The sequence below is a fragment of the Trachurus trachurus genome, assembly GCF_905171665.1.
Source record: "Trachurus trachurus genome assembly, chromosome: 24".
Classification (NCBI taxonomy): domain Eukaryota; kingdom Metazoa; phylum Chordata; class Actinopteri; order Carangiformes; family Carangidae; genus Trachurus; species Trachurus trachurus.
In genome coordinates, this window is record NC_139910.1 from 17,692,925 (window position 1) to 17,707,704 (window position 14,780).

A 14,780-nucleotide genomic window follows, 5' to 3' on the forward strand; every position below is an offset into this window, starting at 1 on the left:
AAAACGAGGTCTGCCGCAGTGTCTTTGCTCACCATATGTTTGACAGAGCCAAAGTAGTTGCTCGAAGCCCCAAAATAAAAAGTTACCTGAACATGCCTTTTGAACTCCCTGACACAAGATCTATGGATCAATCTACTCATCCAAAAGGTACATATTGCCCCAAATGTTATCAAGACAGAAAATCTAAACTTGTTCAGGATCCATCTGATCCTGTGAATGAACTACATCATCAACCACATTCCATGACTGACACAGTCTTTGCTGAAGGAAACAGCTCAGCACACAAGTCTACAAAGGATCTGTCCACTGCTTTCCAGGCAGAAGAAGAAAAGATAATGAACAGTTACCCATGCTGCAAGAAAATAGGTTTAAGCCTGTGTGCACTCAAAGACAAACCAAAAAGTAAACTTGACCTGCATGTATTGACACGGGGGGTTATGAGGGAAGTGTTTCACTTTGCCAAAAAATTGTGTGGAGAAAAACATCAGCTCATGGGGGATGTTCTTGAACACAACTTTAACATTTACATTCAGAGTCGAGATTTGAATCCTGTAGAACTGTTGCGGAATATGGCACTTCTTCACAACAGCCCAACATGGTTCAATGACATTGTTCTTATTCAGACATGTTCTAAGAGAGTTCCTGGAAATGAAAGGAGGAAAGATGACTCTGCCGTGCAGAAATATGAAAGGAAGGAAACACTCGAAAAAAGAAAGCTGGCACTGCTAACAAAGAAGAAAGAAGCCGCCATGTTGACTGATCTTGGTCGTGCTGTCAAAGTAAGGACATGTCAGCTGGTCAGTGCAGGAATGTTTCCACTCTGCTCAAAGATAGGTCTGGACCTTGACGTGACATCAAAATCAGAAAAAAAGGAGAAACTTGATTTAAAGCTATTGACCACAGCTGTAGTGATGGAGATAGATAAATTTTTGATAAAGAAACCAAGACACTATTACCCAGGCAGTCTGTATGACATCCTTGACTATAACTTTGATATAAGCTCACAGAATTACAGACGTTGGGAATTTTCTATTGCTGCTGCATCTGAAGTCAAAGTCATAGCCAAAACCTACCAGAAGAATTTGCACATAGCAAATGAGGTCTTCAAACTACCATTTGTGTTTGAACAGAAAGCGAGAAAAAATCAGAAAAATTCCAAAGTATGTGTGGAAGAAGCAGAAAAGACAAAAAATAAAGAGGGCAAAGCTGCTCAGGAGCTGAAACACCGGTCAGATGCCAGCCATGCCTGTTTTGTTGATGTTCAGACTAATATGGAAGTTGAAGACAAGGCATACGACTCAGTGCAAGAGAGACAAAATAAGAAAACTGGTAAATCTCATCAGAAAAAAACTGTTGTTCAGCAGTTGAGATCCCGTTCACCTGTCTGCCATGACGATGTTCTTGATGTCAACACGTGGATGAGACTGTGGATGAACCATCCTGGGACAATAATGCAAGTGACCGAGAGTCCAGGGAGACGTGTTTGTGACGGTCCTCTCCAAGAAGTCATACAGATCAAAGAGGAAGATGATTCACATTACAGTGTTGTTAAACCAGAACCAGTCACATCACTAGAAGCAGAGATGACTGCTCAGCAACTGAAATGCTGTTCAGATGTCAGTAATGCCTGTCTTGTTGATGTGCAGACTAATACGGAAGTTTGGTTTCATGAGGAGGACATCAAGCCCCAAATATACCCTGAGACAATAAAACAGCAGACAGAGAGTCCAGTGATGATGAGTGGAGTTTGTGATGGTCCTCTCCAAGATGTACAGATCAAAGAGGATGAAGATGAATCATATCATGTTGCTGTTAAACCTGAACCAGTCTCTGTGGAAATAAGTGAACCTGTGGGATCCCTTGGTTATAATTTGTTAGCCATGTGTCCACCATCTGAAAGCAACATAAAAACAGAATCAGAAACAGAGGAGGCCCAGTATCTGGCCGGACCATAAGTATCTGAAGGAGATGGTGTTCTAGCTGTATGTCCAAACACTGAGAGCAGTGTGGAAATCCCAGGTGAATCTGTAGGATCCCAGGCATTCTGCATTATAACGACACAACAAGACAATGACAGTACTTACGTTAAAATGGAGTGAGAAAATGTGCCAGTTGTGTCCAACCATTATGATGTTGTCTGTGTTGAAAAACAAAAAGTAAACATCAAATGGAGATGATATCATTATGATCTAACTAATGATTTACACGTGAGATTTTTTTATTTTTTTTATTTTTTTTTACAATACAATACAATAGTGGTGTTAGCTGTATTTTTCTGACAACTGTTCTGTCAGAGAATGTATCGTATCACAATTCAATACTACAAAAATGAAAAAGTTCTGTGTTGTATATTTTATATTTTTCTGATATAGTTTAAACAATATTTTTAATACACTGCATAAGGTACTATGAAAATGAAAGTGTCTTGTTTCTTGACTACTATTGTATTCTTTTAATACATAAAGCATTTCATTGTATCAACCTTTTTCTGTGTCCTAAGCTTTATTACCTTGAATAAACATTTACATTTTCAGTATCATTAATTCAAGCTCTGAGCTCAAATACAAAGGTAGAAATGTGATATTTAGCTCAAAAGATGAGGGGAAACTAATGTTGATAATGATCCATTGCTGTAATTTTGAAATCAGTTTCATCTTTAGCACAAAGACTAACTCTAAAGGTGCGTTAACACGGACCTTTTAAAACATCATGGAAGAGTGTTTGAAAAAGAACAGGGACCAAGGCAACTTTTCTCTGGTATTTGTTTAAAAGACTTTATGTAGGCGGCTAGCTCATTAAGCACTAAACATGTTTTAGTAATTGGCCCAGCTAAGCAGCAACATTAAAATTTGCCATGCAGGAGTTGCTGGTAAGATATGAACAGTGTTGCTTATGGTTGGACAGGGGGTGTCAACATATATTTCTAACTGAACATTTATTTTAGGTCTGGGACAATATGTTCAATAATAACATAAAGCAAGATCAGGTACAGACCATGGTGCTGAGAAAAAGCAACTGCAGAAGTTTAAAGTCTGTATTACTACAGTGATCAGTCTCTCTCTTCATTGTCTTTTGCCTTTGAATGGCAAATAGTGAAAGTTATTTTCTCCATTGACAGAATGATTGATTATACTAATGAACAGGGGGGTAATGGTGGAATTCATATAAGGCCCATTGTATTCCCAATCAAAATAAATGTCCACCATCACGCCATGATTTCTGAGGTTTGCCTGATAATCAACACGACCACAGGAACGCCATCTGCCAAACTCTTCAGAGTAAAACGTGAATAAAGTACCCACGTCATTTGGAGATCTAATTTTGTTCCTGTCTTCAACTGTGTCATTGCCAAATGACTTTTTGAGTACCTGTAAATTAATTTCCATCACTTCAGTTAGGTTATCAGTTATTGTATCATTAAATTGCGGTGACAGAAAGAATAGGGGACCTCAAGATCCTTCATAGTTCACAGACATAGATGATAATTATTCTGAATTATAAGGTAAACACTGATGCCTCCAAATCAAGTGATACTAATCTTTTGATCGCCATAGGTAAAGGTATAATCAAAAGAGCATAAACAGTGTATCCATACTTATTTTTTCTTTTCTTTTTTAAATAACACTGAGCAGAGCGATTCATGTAACACTGAGGTGACAAACGTTATGTAGTTAGTATAGGAAGTCCCCGCAATCTGCTGTGTATGCTTCCTGTTAGAACTCTGGGTTGTAGTGCAGAGGTTTCAGGCGTGGGTTGACGATATAATATAATAGGACTTTGAAACCACGCGTGGTGCCAACAAGGGTAGTGATGGCCAGATGAAGCCTCATGAAGCATTCGAAGCTTTCCATCAAATTGGTTCATCAAGGGCAAAGCTTCTTGGGGCTTCAGTTGCTCTACTAGGCCATCTACTGGCCAAAAAGAATTAAACAGGAAAAAATATTACAATGATATAGTGGTCTGTAGTGTAGCTATATATATATTTGAACTTTTTACTGGTTAAGACGTTTTTTTTCTGTGTTGCATATTTTATATTTTTCTGATTTAGTTTCAAAAATATTTGTACTACTATTGTATTTTTTTTATACTACATACAGCATTTCAATTTATCAACTTTTTTCTGTGACTTCAGCTTCATTGAATAAACATTTATATTTTCAGTATCATTAAGGGGGTTAATATCTTGAGCTTTGTTTACACAATGGTATATAATATGATATTTAGCTCCAAAAATGATAGGTGTTAGGTCCGGGACAATATGTTCAATAACAAAAGTAAATCAATATCAGGTAACAGGCTATAGTAGCCTACTACAGTAGTTAACAGTCTGTATGACTACAATGATCACAGTTCTCTCTCTTCATTGTCTTTTTCCTTTGAATGGCAAATAGTGAAAGTTATTTTCCCTACAGATTCTTTGTCAGTTCTTGAAATCATTTCATCGCCATCAAGACATGTTATATGGAGTCCTTTAGTCATTTACAAGAATAGTGAATAGGGGAGGTCAAGTTAAATTGATGTGGGTACCACTACCAGCACATGCAGGGGTGAGGAAGAAAGAGAGGACAGATGAGTTAGCAAAGAGGGCGTTAAGGAAAGGAAGAATAGAAATAGAAGAGAGTATCAGTAAGGCTGATGTTAACTTACAGTAAGCGTGTCATCTGGAGGAAAACCAGTGGCCAGAGGTGGGAGAGAGAGGGCAAAGGGAGGCATTTTATTTATTATTTCACATACAACATGGGGCACAGGAGAGAGGAAGTGGTGAAAATGAGATTTAAGGTTGAGGTGTAGGGCATATGGCGCACAGAGAGAGGTGATGAGGAGTAGTCTGAGGGAGTTAGGGCGTCCAATAATTTAATTTAAAGGGAGTAGCCTAATGGAAAATGTGTGAGAGCACAACTCAGGGCAGTAGTGAAGTTCTCAAGTTAAGGGCTTTTTTTTATAAGGTAGGTTGTAGCTATACTAGGGTTATTGTGTGTTGTGGTCTGAGAACAGAAGGGGGGGCTATTGCACCGAGTGCTGGATGCCAACTTCCGGAAAACAAAAAGAAGAAGAAGATCTGCCGTCGTGTGTGCTTCCTGTTTAAACTCCCGTGTTTATAGTTCAGAGGTTTCCGTCGTTGGTTGATCTCAGGACTTTGTTTTGAAACCACGCGTGGTGCCAAAAAGGAAAACCAAACAACTGTGCATTGTTTGGTAAGTCTAAGTTACCTCCGTCTGCCTCCTTTTTTCTTTTCTGTTTTCTCTATCATGGCGGAGAATGAACCTCTCTCATAGTAGCGTGAGTCGACAAGCAGCGACACAGCGATGGGTGGAGAAAGATCATGGGCTGGCCCTGACTCTACGATTTATACAACTGCTGGTCTTGATTAAGTGATCAAGTGGCATGTTTCCGTGATTTATTTTCATTAAAGAAGTAAGCTGTCCGTAACACCATTGTTACAGCGCATAAAGAGCTCATAACGCAGCTGGCTCCCTGGCTCTCATGTCTGCGCTCGAGAGAACACGTTTTGATAGGATTGGGACTCCGGGGATGTTTTTTATTTTATTTTTTAATTGAAGTAACTTCAAAATACAAACATTAAAGGCACATTGATAAATTCACAGTGCTGAGTCAGCTATCAAGAACAAAAAGAAAAAGAAAAGAGAACGTGAGGGTCTCAGTCCACAATAGTAAATAAGTCCAGCAAAGAAAATAACTTTAGGGCATTTTTGCTTTTCATGTAATGCAAAGATTTTTTATACATTCTGAGTTCGTTTATCCATCCATTGAAGTGGGGTTTCACTTTGAGGTATTTGCATCTGTTGATGAAATGTTTCCCAAGGGAAATTAAAATGTTCACCAAAAAGTCCAAGTTCTGTTGTCCAACCTTGATCGACATCCAATTTAATGGGGGCAAAATAATGTGTTTAGATAACAACCAGTTTTGAAATGAAGTCCAAAATTGTACAACATACTCGCATTCAAAGAAAATATGTTCTACTGTTTCGATTTCATTCTCACGAAAACCACACATATTATTATCCAAATTGAATCTAATATGTAGGAAGTGGTGTGATGGATAAATGTCATTCAGTATTTTAAATGTGATCTCTTTTGTTTTCTGAGGGACAGGATAAGACAAATATCGCTTTCTAATCGTTCTTGCTTCCACAACATTGTAATCTTTCAAAATATATTTTCTTTTTAGTTGACAAGGGTAATACTGTTCAGTTAAAATATTTCTAATACATTTATTAGAGAATACTTTACTCCCTAGACTAACTCCTAACACACTTTAGTGATCTCATTACAAAAGTATTAGAATGTTCTCCGGGGATGTAGGTTAAACGAGCAGTGAGACATAACACGATATTTAGATAGAAAGATAAGAGTGGAAACTGTGATGTTGATCATGATCAATTTCAATCATTTTGAAAACAAGTTTTTATAGCACACCGATTATCATGGAAGAGTAGCCTACCTCTACCCAGAATGCAGAAGATAAGCAGCATTAATATGCACAAAAGTGTTACTTGTGGTTGGGCAAAGATGTCCACACGTATAGTAAACTGAATATTTATTTGACAAAAAGAGATCAGATTAGGTCTTGGACAATTTAAATTCAATAACAAAGTCAGCAAAGCAAAGCCAGATTAGGTATACCATTGTGCTGAGAGCCCAGTAGTTAAAAGTCTGTGACTACAATGATTGACTGAAATTTTGTCTTTTAGTGGCAAACAATAACAATGATTTTCTCCACTGACAAAACAATTGATTGTGCTAGTGAGTGGGATAGTAACTGTGAAATTCAGGAAAGGCCCATTGCATTCACAATCAAAACAAGATCTATCAATATTACGTATTGAATGTTGTAATTATGTCCAAATATATACAGCTTTTAGTGGCCATATTTGAATTATTCACTTGAAAAGTAGTTATACCATAACAAGAATGGCTTGTCCATGTTTATTTTTTCCTGTCACACCATGATTTTAGAGGTTTGTCTGACAATTAACAATCCACTGGAACATCATGCCAAACTTTTCATAATTAAATGTGAATGTGCAGGAGTGAGCGAGACATGAGAATGAAAAATAGTATTCCAACTTTCTTACATCTTTTCGGTGACGTCAACGAAGACGTCATGAGGTCAGTGAAATCATGTGAGGGAGGAATTTTGAGGAATGGGCTCTATGCACAGCTCCACCACTTCCTGAATTTAAGGCAGGTCCTTAATTTCCTGTCTTACATTATTGGACAACTTGATTAATCCAGGTGTGCCTGACCATTGTGACTACTCAGACACACCTGGATTAATCAGTGTGTCCAATAATGTAAGACAGGAAATTAAGGACCTGCCTTAAATTCAGGAAGTGGTGGAGTTGTGCATAGAGCCCATTACGAAAAGTGAACACTTCACTCCCCATTAGCCAAGTTGAGTTATATTGAGTGTTGTATGATTAGCAATTTTTCTGTCTTAATAATACTATCATTTGGATTTGTAACAAATGTTTATGCATCCACCTCCAGTCATATACATTCCAACAACAATACAGAAAATTGTGAATATTATTTTTCGTATTGAGAGCACTATGTGTATGTGTATACTGTCTGTTTGCTTTGTTTTTTTGTAAAATATCAAAATTGTGTTTCATTCAGGGCTTCGTTGAACCAGCACAATCCCATCACCGATTGGATGGATATCTAGGACGCCAGTACGAAATGTGGCCCAGAGATGTTGGAGCAAGTCACACCTGAGCTGATCATGTTTTCCAAGGTGAGTTGCAAATTGAACACAGTATATTTACCAATCCACTCCAAATCTTACTCCCAGTTTCCACTGGATCTGTCTCTGCTCCTTTCCGACTTTCAGCCACGTATACTTTGGTGCGTGTCCGGTCCGTCTCCATTTATGTCATAGCTCCAGCGTTCGAGTATTTGCTTCATGTGTCGTAATGTTACATAATTATACGCGATTATTTCATAGCGTGGCGAATGTGCAGGTCACAACTTCTCCACAAGAGCTGTTTGTAGTTGTTGGGTTGTGTATTTGATGAGTTTTGAGGGACAGGAGACCTGTACTGTTCACCTCCATTGTATTCATTGAGCAGCTTGCGTCTCTGCCCCGCGGATCTCAAAACAGCATGCACCAATAATTAAAAGTAATGAACCCACCCCTATGACTATAGGGATTATGGCTTTAGACGAATTTGCCAAAATGTTGAACTATCCCATTAAAGATATTGATTCATAATCGTAAAGTCTATTAAACAGGCTAAATCAACTTTTAAAATGCAACGAAATTTGCAGTGCTGTCTATTTCAGTGTTAGTGTTGGTTAATGAGTCTGATGGCCCATTATTTTCCAATTTTTTCACAATTTTTATTTTTATGATTCAGTTTCAGTTCTTGAAATTCTAAGCGTGAGCTTTTTATACCTTTTCACAATAAACACATATGGGTGCACACATTCTCCCATCAATTTTGTTGTAACATTTTATATAGCTCAAACTTTGCAAGTGGTGTAGACATCCGTCATGTCCCATCTTGGGCATACACAATAGTTATGAATAAGATAATAATGATTATCTTATTAATCATAATGATATAATGATTAATTACATATGTTTTTTTTTGTTGTTGCTGTTTTTTAGTAGTCCAAAAGACCAGCAGATCAAGAAGACCACTGAAGATGGACAACGAGGACAGTCAACAGGAAGAAAATGAAGTTTCGTTCCAAACACCACAGCTGCAAGAAGAGGACAAGCAACTTCTCACCACTGGTACCAAAATCAGTTCTGAGTTTAAAAGTGAGCAATTTTCCTTTCAGAAAAATACCTTTGAGAAAGGATTAGTTCTGCCCAGAGTGGAAGTCCGTCTGTTTGATTTCCGACTGAGCAAAAGAAATTCATTGGATCTAAAACTTAAACAGGAAAAAATATCTCTTTCAACAACAAGAGAATGTGACACTGAACGACACGGACCAGAAGATACTGAACAGGAAGAGATAAATGCACTCATCAATGCTGTATTGGAATGTCATCATTCCAATACAGCGGAGAATGATTTCAACTACACGTGTCCTTTAGACTCTGATGAAGCCACAGATTCAGAAAATGATGACAACAGAGATGACTTATACTCTAACCCTACATGTAGTACTGGCTTTTCCCAGGCTCCAATCAAAACACAAAATATTAGGAGTTCCACTGACATTGAACAAGACAAGGAGCTAGATTTATTGCTACAGACATTGCGGCAAACTCAAATCCAGCAAATCCTCACAGTTCCTCATGTTGAACATTGTCCACTTTATTCTTATTCCAGATGCAAGACATTAGACATTGATTTCAATGTAGGATCTGGGATAAAACAAAATTTGGATCCATCCAAATTTCTGACCAATGGGATCATGCTTGAAATCAACACTCTTACCGCAGCACTGCATTCAGCGCAAAAAGAGTTCATCACAGAGATACTTGAGTACAATTTTCATCTGAATTTCAACAATGAGGTCTGTCGCAGTGTCTTTGCTCACCGTGTTTTGGACAAAATCAGATCATGTTTAACAAAAAAGGACAGACTCCTGAAAATGCCTTTTGAGCTCCCTGACACAAGCTCTATAGATCAATCTACTTATCTAAAAGGTAAATATTGCCCCAAATGTCAAGACAGAAATTCTACTCTTTTTCACAATGTATCTGACCCTGCAAACTGCTCAACACAGAAGTCTACAAAGGATCTGTCCACTGCTTTTCAGGCAGCAGAAGAAAGGATAATGAACAAGTACCCATTCTGCAAGAAAATAGGTCTAAGCCTGTGTGTGAACAAAGACAAACCAAAAAGTAAACTTGATCCGCATGTATTGACACGGGGGGTTATGAAGGAAGTGGCTCACTTTGCCACACAATTGTGTGGAACAAAATATCAGCTCATGAAGGATGTTCTTGAACACAACTTTAACATTGACATTCAGTGCCAAGATTTGTACAAAGTGGCACCTCTAATCAAAGGCCCAACATGTTTCGATGACATTTTTGTTATTGAGCCACATCCTCACAAAAGTCATAAAGATGTGACAAAATGGAAAGAGAACACTTCCATTCAGAAAAATTATAGGAAGGAAATGACCAAAAAAAGAAAGTTGGCACTGTTAACAAAGGAGGAAGAAGCTACAATGTTGAAAGAATATACAGGAGCTGTAAAAGCAAAGAAATGTAAGCGGAGTAGTGGAGACTACTATCACATTTCCAAAGGGATAGTTCTGGGCCTAGACATAGAAAATCCAACAAGTACTGACACCCACAGTGAGTCAGAACCAAGTTGTTTAGGTAATCAGTCTTTCCTCCCCACCACTGATGGTTCGTTCACTTTACCAACTGTAAAGTTCAATGTGGACCCATCATTTGTAACTCAGTCCAATGAAAGAGAGCTGTTTGGAACTGAAGAGAGGACGGAGATTCAGGAAAATGTTTCATACAAATATGACATGGAGGAAGAAGAAATGGAAACAGAGAACAACATGTGGAAGTTACGTACAAACCGTGTACAACAAATCTTTTTCTCACTAGACAAGGAGTATTGCACATTGAACAAATCAAAAACATTAGGCCTAGAATATAATGTTGGATTCGGCCCAAAGCAAAACTTCAGTGTTGACTCTTTGACTACTTCTGTTCTGCTTGAAATTTCTAAATTTGCTTTGGCAATAAATTCATCCCAGGAAGAGTTCATCATGGAGATTCTGGAGTACAACTTTGACTTAGACCACTGGAGTGAAGACCAGAAGAAAAGTTTTGCATCTGAACTCATGAACAGAGTGAGGTGGCTCAAAAAAGAGGCTTTTGAACTTCCTGATTTTGTGTCATCAGTCAACATGGCCAATCAAAGCATGAGCAGTGTCAACCCTGAATTCAGCTGTATGTCTAGTGCAACAGAGTGTGATGTTGTTCCCACATGTTCTTCTGATCCACATGATGAAACTAAAGAACACAGAGTGGACCTCTATCCCTTCTGCAAGGACATTGGTCTGAAGCGCAATGTAATCTCCAGTCAAGAAATGAACAAACTTGACATCAATAAATTGACCAATGGAGCCATGACTGAAGTGACAAACTTTGCAGAAAAGTTGTGTGGAACATTTGATCAGATTTGTCTGGATATCCTCAGACACAACTTTGATCTTGATCAACCAAATGGAGATTCTGACCTTGCCAGAACTATTCTCGCACAAATTCCTGTTATAATGGATCAAAAATGTCTAGGAGCTTTTATGTCAGTCTCCAGGAAAAAGTACATACCAACAGATTTCTCAGCCATAGCAATGGGTTGTCTGAAAAACCAAAATTTAGATGAACACAATCACAAAAATCTGACGGGCTCCGAGGAGATAAAGCACACAGTTGAAGATCTGCCGACGATAAAGAAAGACTGCCAGAACAACTCAAATTTAGATACATGTAGTACTGACTTTTCCCAGGCTCCAACCAAAACCCAAACTGTAGGGCCTTCAACTCACATTGAACAAGACAATGTGCCAGATTTATTGCTGTGGACATTGCGGCAAACTCAAATTCAGCAAATCCTCTCATTTCCTCATGTCGAACATTGTCCATTTTATTCTTATTCCAGATGCAAAAAGTTAGGTATTGATTTCAATGTGGCATCTGGAGTAAAACAAAATCTAGATCCATCAAAATTTCTGACCAATGGGATCATGCTTGAAATCAGCACTCTTGGTGCAGCGCTGGAATTGGCCCACAAAGAGTTCATCACAGAGATACTTGAGTACAATTTTCATCTAAATTTGAACAATGAGGTCTGTCGCAGTGTCTTTGCTCAGCGTGTTATCGACAAAGTCAGAGTAATTGGTCATAATGCAAGAATCCTGAAAATGCCCTTTGAGCTCCCTGACACAAACTCTATAGATCAATCCACTTACGCAAAAGGTAAATATTGCCCCAAATGTTATCCAGACAGAAATTCTAAACTTGTTCAGGATCCATCTGATCCTGTGAATGAACTTGGTCATCATCCACATTCCATGACTGACACAGTCTTTTCTGAAGGAAACAGCTCAGCACACAAGTCTACAAAGGATCTGTCCACTGCTTTCCAGGCAGAAGAAGAAAATATCATGAACAGCTACCCACTCTGCAAGAACTTAGGTCTAAGCCTGTGTGTGGACAGAGACAAACCAAAACGTAAACTTGCCCTGCATGTATTGACACGGGCAGTTATAAAGGAAGTGGCTCACTTTGCTAAAAGATTGTGTGGACTAAAAAAACAGTTCACAAAAGATGTTCTTCTACACAACTTTAACATTTACATTCAGAGACAAGATGTGAATCCTGTAGAAGTGTTGCAGAGAGTAGCACTTCTTCACAACGGCCCAACATGGTTCAATGACATTTTTGTTATACAGCTATGGCCTAACAAAAGGTGTAGAGATGTGAGAAAACGGAAAGACGACTCTGCCGCGCAGCAAAATGAAAGGAAGGAAACAATCAAAAAAAGAAAGCTTGCACTGCTCACAAAGAAGGAAGAAGCCGCCATGTTGACTGATCATAGTCGTGCTGTCCAAGTAAGGACACATAAACTGGCTAGTGAAGACAAGTTTCCACTCTGCTCAAAGATAGGCCTGGACCTAGATGTGACTTCAAAATCAGAAAAAAAGGAGAAACTTGATTTAAAGCTATTGACCAAAGCTGTAGCAATGGAGATCTATACATTTTTGATGACGAAACCAAGACACTATTATCCAGGCACTCTGTATGACATCCTTGACTATAACTTTGATATAAGCTCACAGAATTACAGACGTTGGGAATTTTCTATTGCTGCTGCATCTAAAGTGAAAATTCTAGCCAAAAACTACCGGAGGAATTATCACAGAACAGATAAGGTCTTCAAACTACCATTTGTGTTTGAGCAGAAAGCGTCAAATGAATCAACCAAATTACGTAAGAAAGAAAAAGGCAGAGCTGCTCCAAAACGGAAACGCCGTTCAAATCGCAGTCATACCTTTCTTGATGATGATTCTGATCTTGATGATGATTCAGATCTTGATGATGATTCAGATCTTGATGATGATTTTGATCATGGTGATGATTATGATTTTGATCATGGTGATGATTATGATCATAATGATGGTTATGATTTTGGTCATGGTGATGATTATGATCATAATGATGGTTATGATTTTGATCCTGATGATAATGATCATGATCATGACGACGCGCAGACTAATATGGAAGTTTGCTTTCATGAGGAGGACATCAAGTCCCAAACATACCCTGAAACGATAGAACAGCGGACAGGGAGTCCAGTGAGTGGAGAACTATTTTCTGTGCAGGAAAATAAAGAGCAGGAAACAGTGGCACTGCAAACAAAGACAGAATATATGGTAAATGAGGTCTTTAATATGCCATCTGTGATTGAAGACGAGGCACACATTGAATCAGTACAAGAGACACAAGATAAGAAAACCGGTGAATCTCATCAGGAAAAAAGCACTGTTCAGCAGTTGAGCTCTGATTCACTTGTTATGCATTCTAATTTTTTTGATGTCAACACGTACAAGAGACTGTGGATGAATGAGGGCGCAGCATCCCCAAAACATCCTGGGACAATAATGCAGGTGACCGAGAGTCCAGGGAGACATGGTTGTGACAGTCCTCTCCAAGAAGACTTGCAAATCGAAGAAAATGACATGACAACAGAAGCTGCTCAGCAACTGAAATGCTGTTCAGACGTCGGTAATGCCTGTCTTGTTGACGTGCAGACTAATACGGAAGTTTGGTTTCATGAGGAGGACATCAAGCCCCAAATATGCTCTGAGATTATAAAACAGCAGGCGATGAGTCCAGTGAGTGAAGTTTGTGACAGTCCTTTCCAAGAAAACATACAGGTCAAAGAGGATGAAGATAAATCATATCATGTTGCTGTTAAACCTGAACCAGTCACTGTGAACATAAATGAACCTGTGGGATCCCTTGGTTCTAATCTCTTAACCATATGTCCACCATCTGAAAGCAAAATAAAAACAGAATCAGAAAAAGTGGATGTCCTGTATTACAGTCAGGCTGGACCACAAGTACCTGAAGTATATGGTGTTAGAGCTGTATGTCCAAACACTGATAATGTGATGTATGAAATCCTAGTTGAATCTGCAGAATCCCATGAATGATAGAAAGATAACCACACACCCGGACAATGACAGTACTTCAGTTAAAACAGAGCAAGAAAATGTGCCAGTTGTGTCCAACCGTTTTGATGTTGTCTAAGTTCACAGACAAAATTAAGGAAATGTCAAATGGAAGTGGTATCATTATGATCTAACTGATGATTCGCACGTGCAAGTTTTAATTTTTTTTTTTACAATGAATGAATGAGTAGTGGAGTTAGCTGTATTTTTAAAAAAAAAACTGTTCTGTCAGAGAATGTATCGTATCACTTGATTTAATACTACAAAAATGTAAATAGATTTTTTCTTCTTTTTCTGCAAGTTGTATATTCTATGTTTTTATGATTGAATTTCAAAATAATTTGAATACACTGCACAAGGTACCATGAAAAGAAAAGTGTCTTGTATCTTGATTGATGAAGAGTATTGTATGTGTAATTGTTGTTCATTGTTTTATATAAAGCATTTCAAAGTATCTCCCTTTTTCTGTGTCTTAGCTTAATGTCTTTTAATAAACATTTAAATATTAAGTATGATCAATTAAAGGGATAATATATTGAGCTCTATTTACACAGTGGTATATACCGGTAATATGATATTTTTATCTAAAGATG

General features: G+C 38.1%; 1 long non-coding RNA gene across 1 annotated transcript; it reads left to right on the top strand.

Annotated features, from left to right (window-relative positions):
• The first annotated feature begins 5,058 nt into the window (after positions 1 to 5,058).
• On the top strand, positions 5,059 to 14,524 carry LOC311007475. The gene is made up of 3 exons (XR_014596421.1): positions 5,059 to 5,195; positions 7,642 to 7,759; positions 8,636 to 14,524. It is a non-coding gene; the product is annotated as an uncharacterized lncRNA (long non-coding RNA).
• The last annotated feature ends 256 nt before the right edge of the window (positions 14,525 to 14,780 follow it).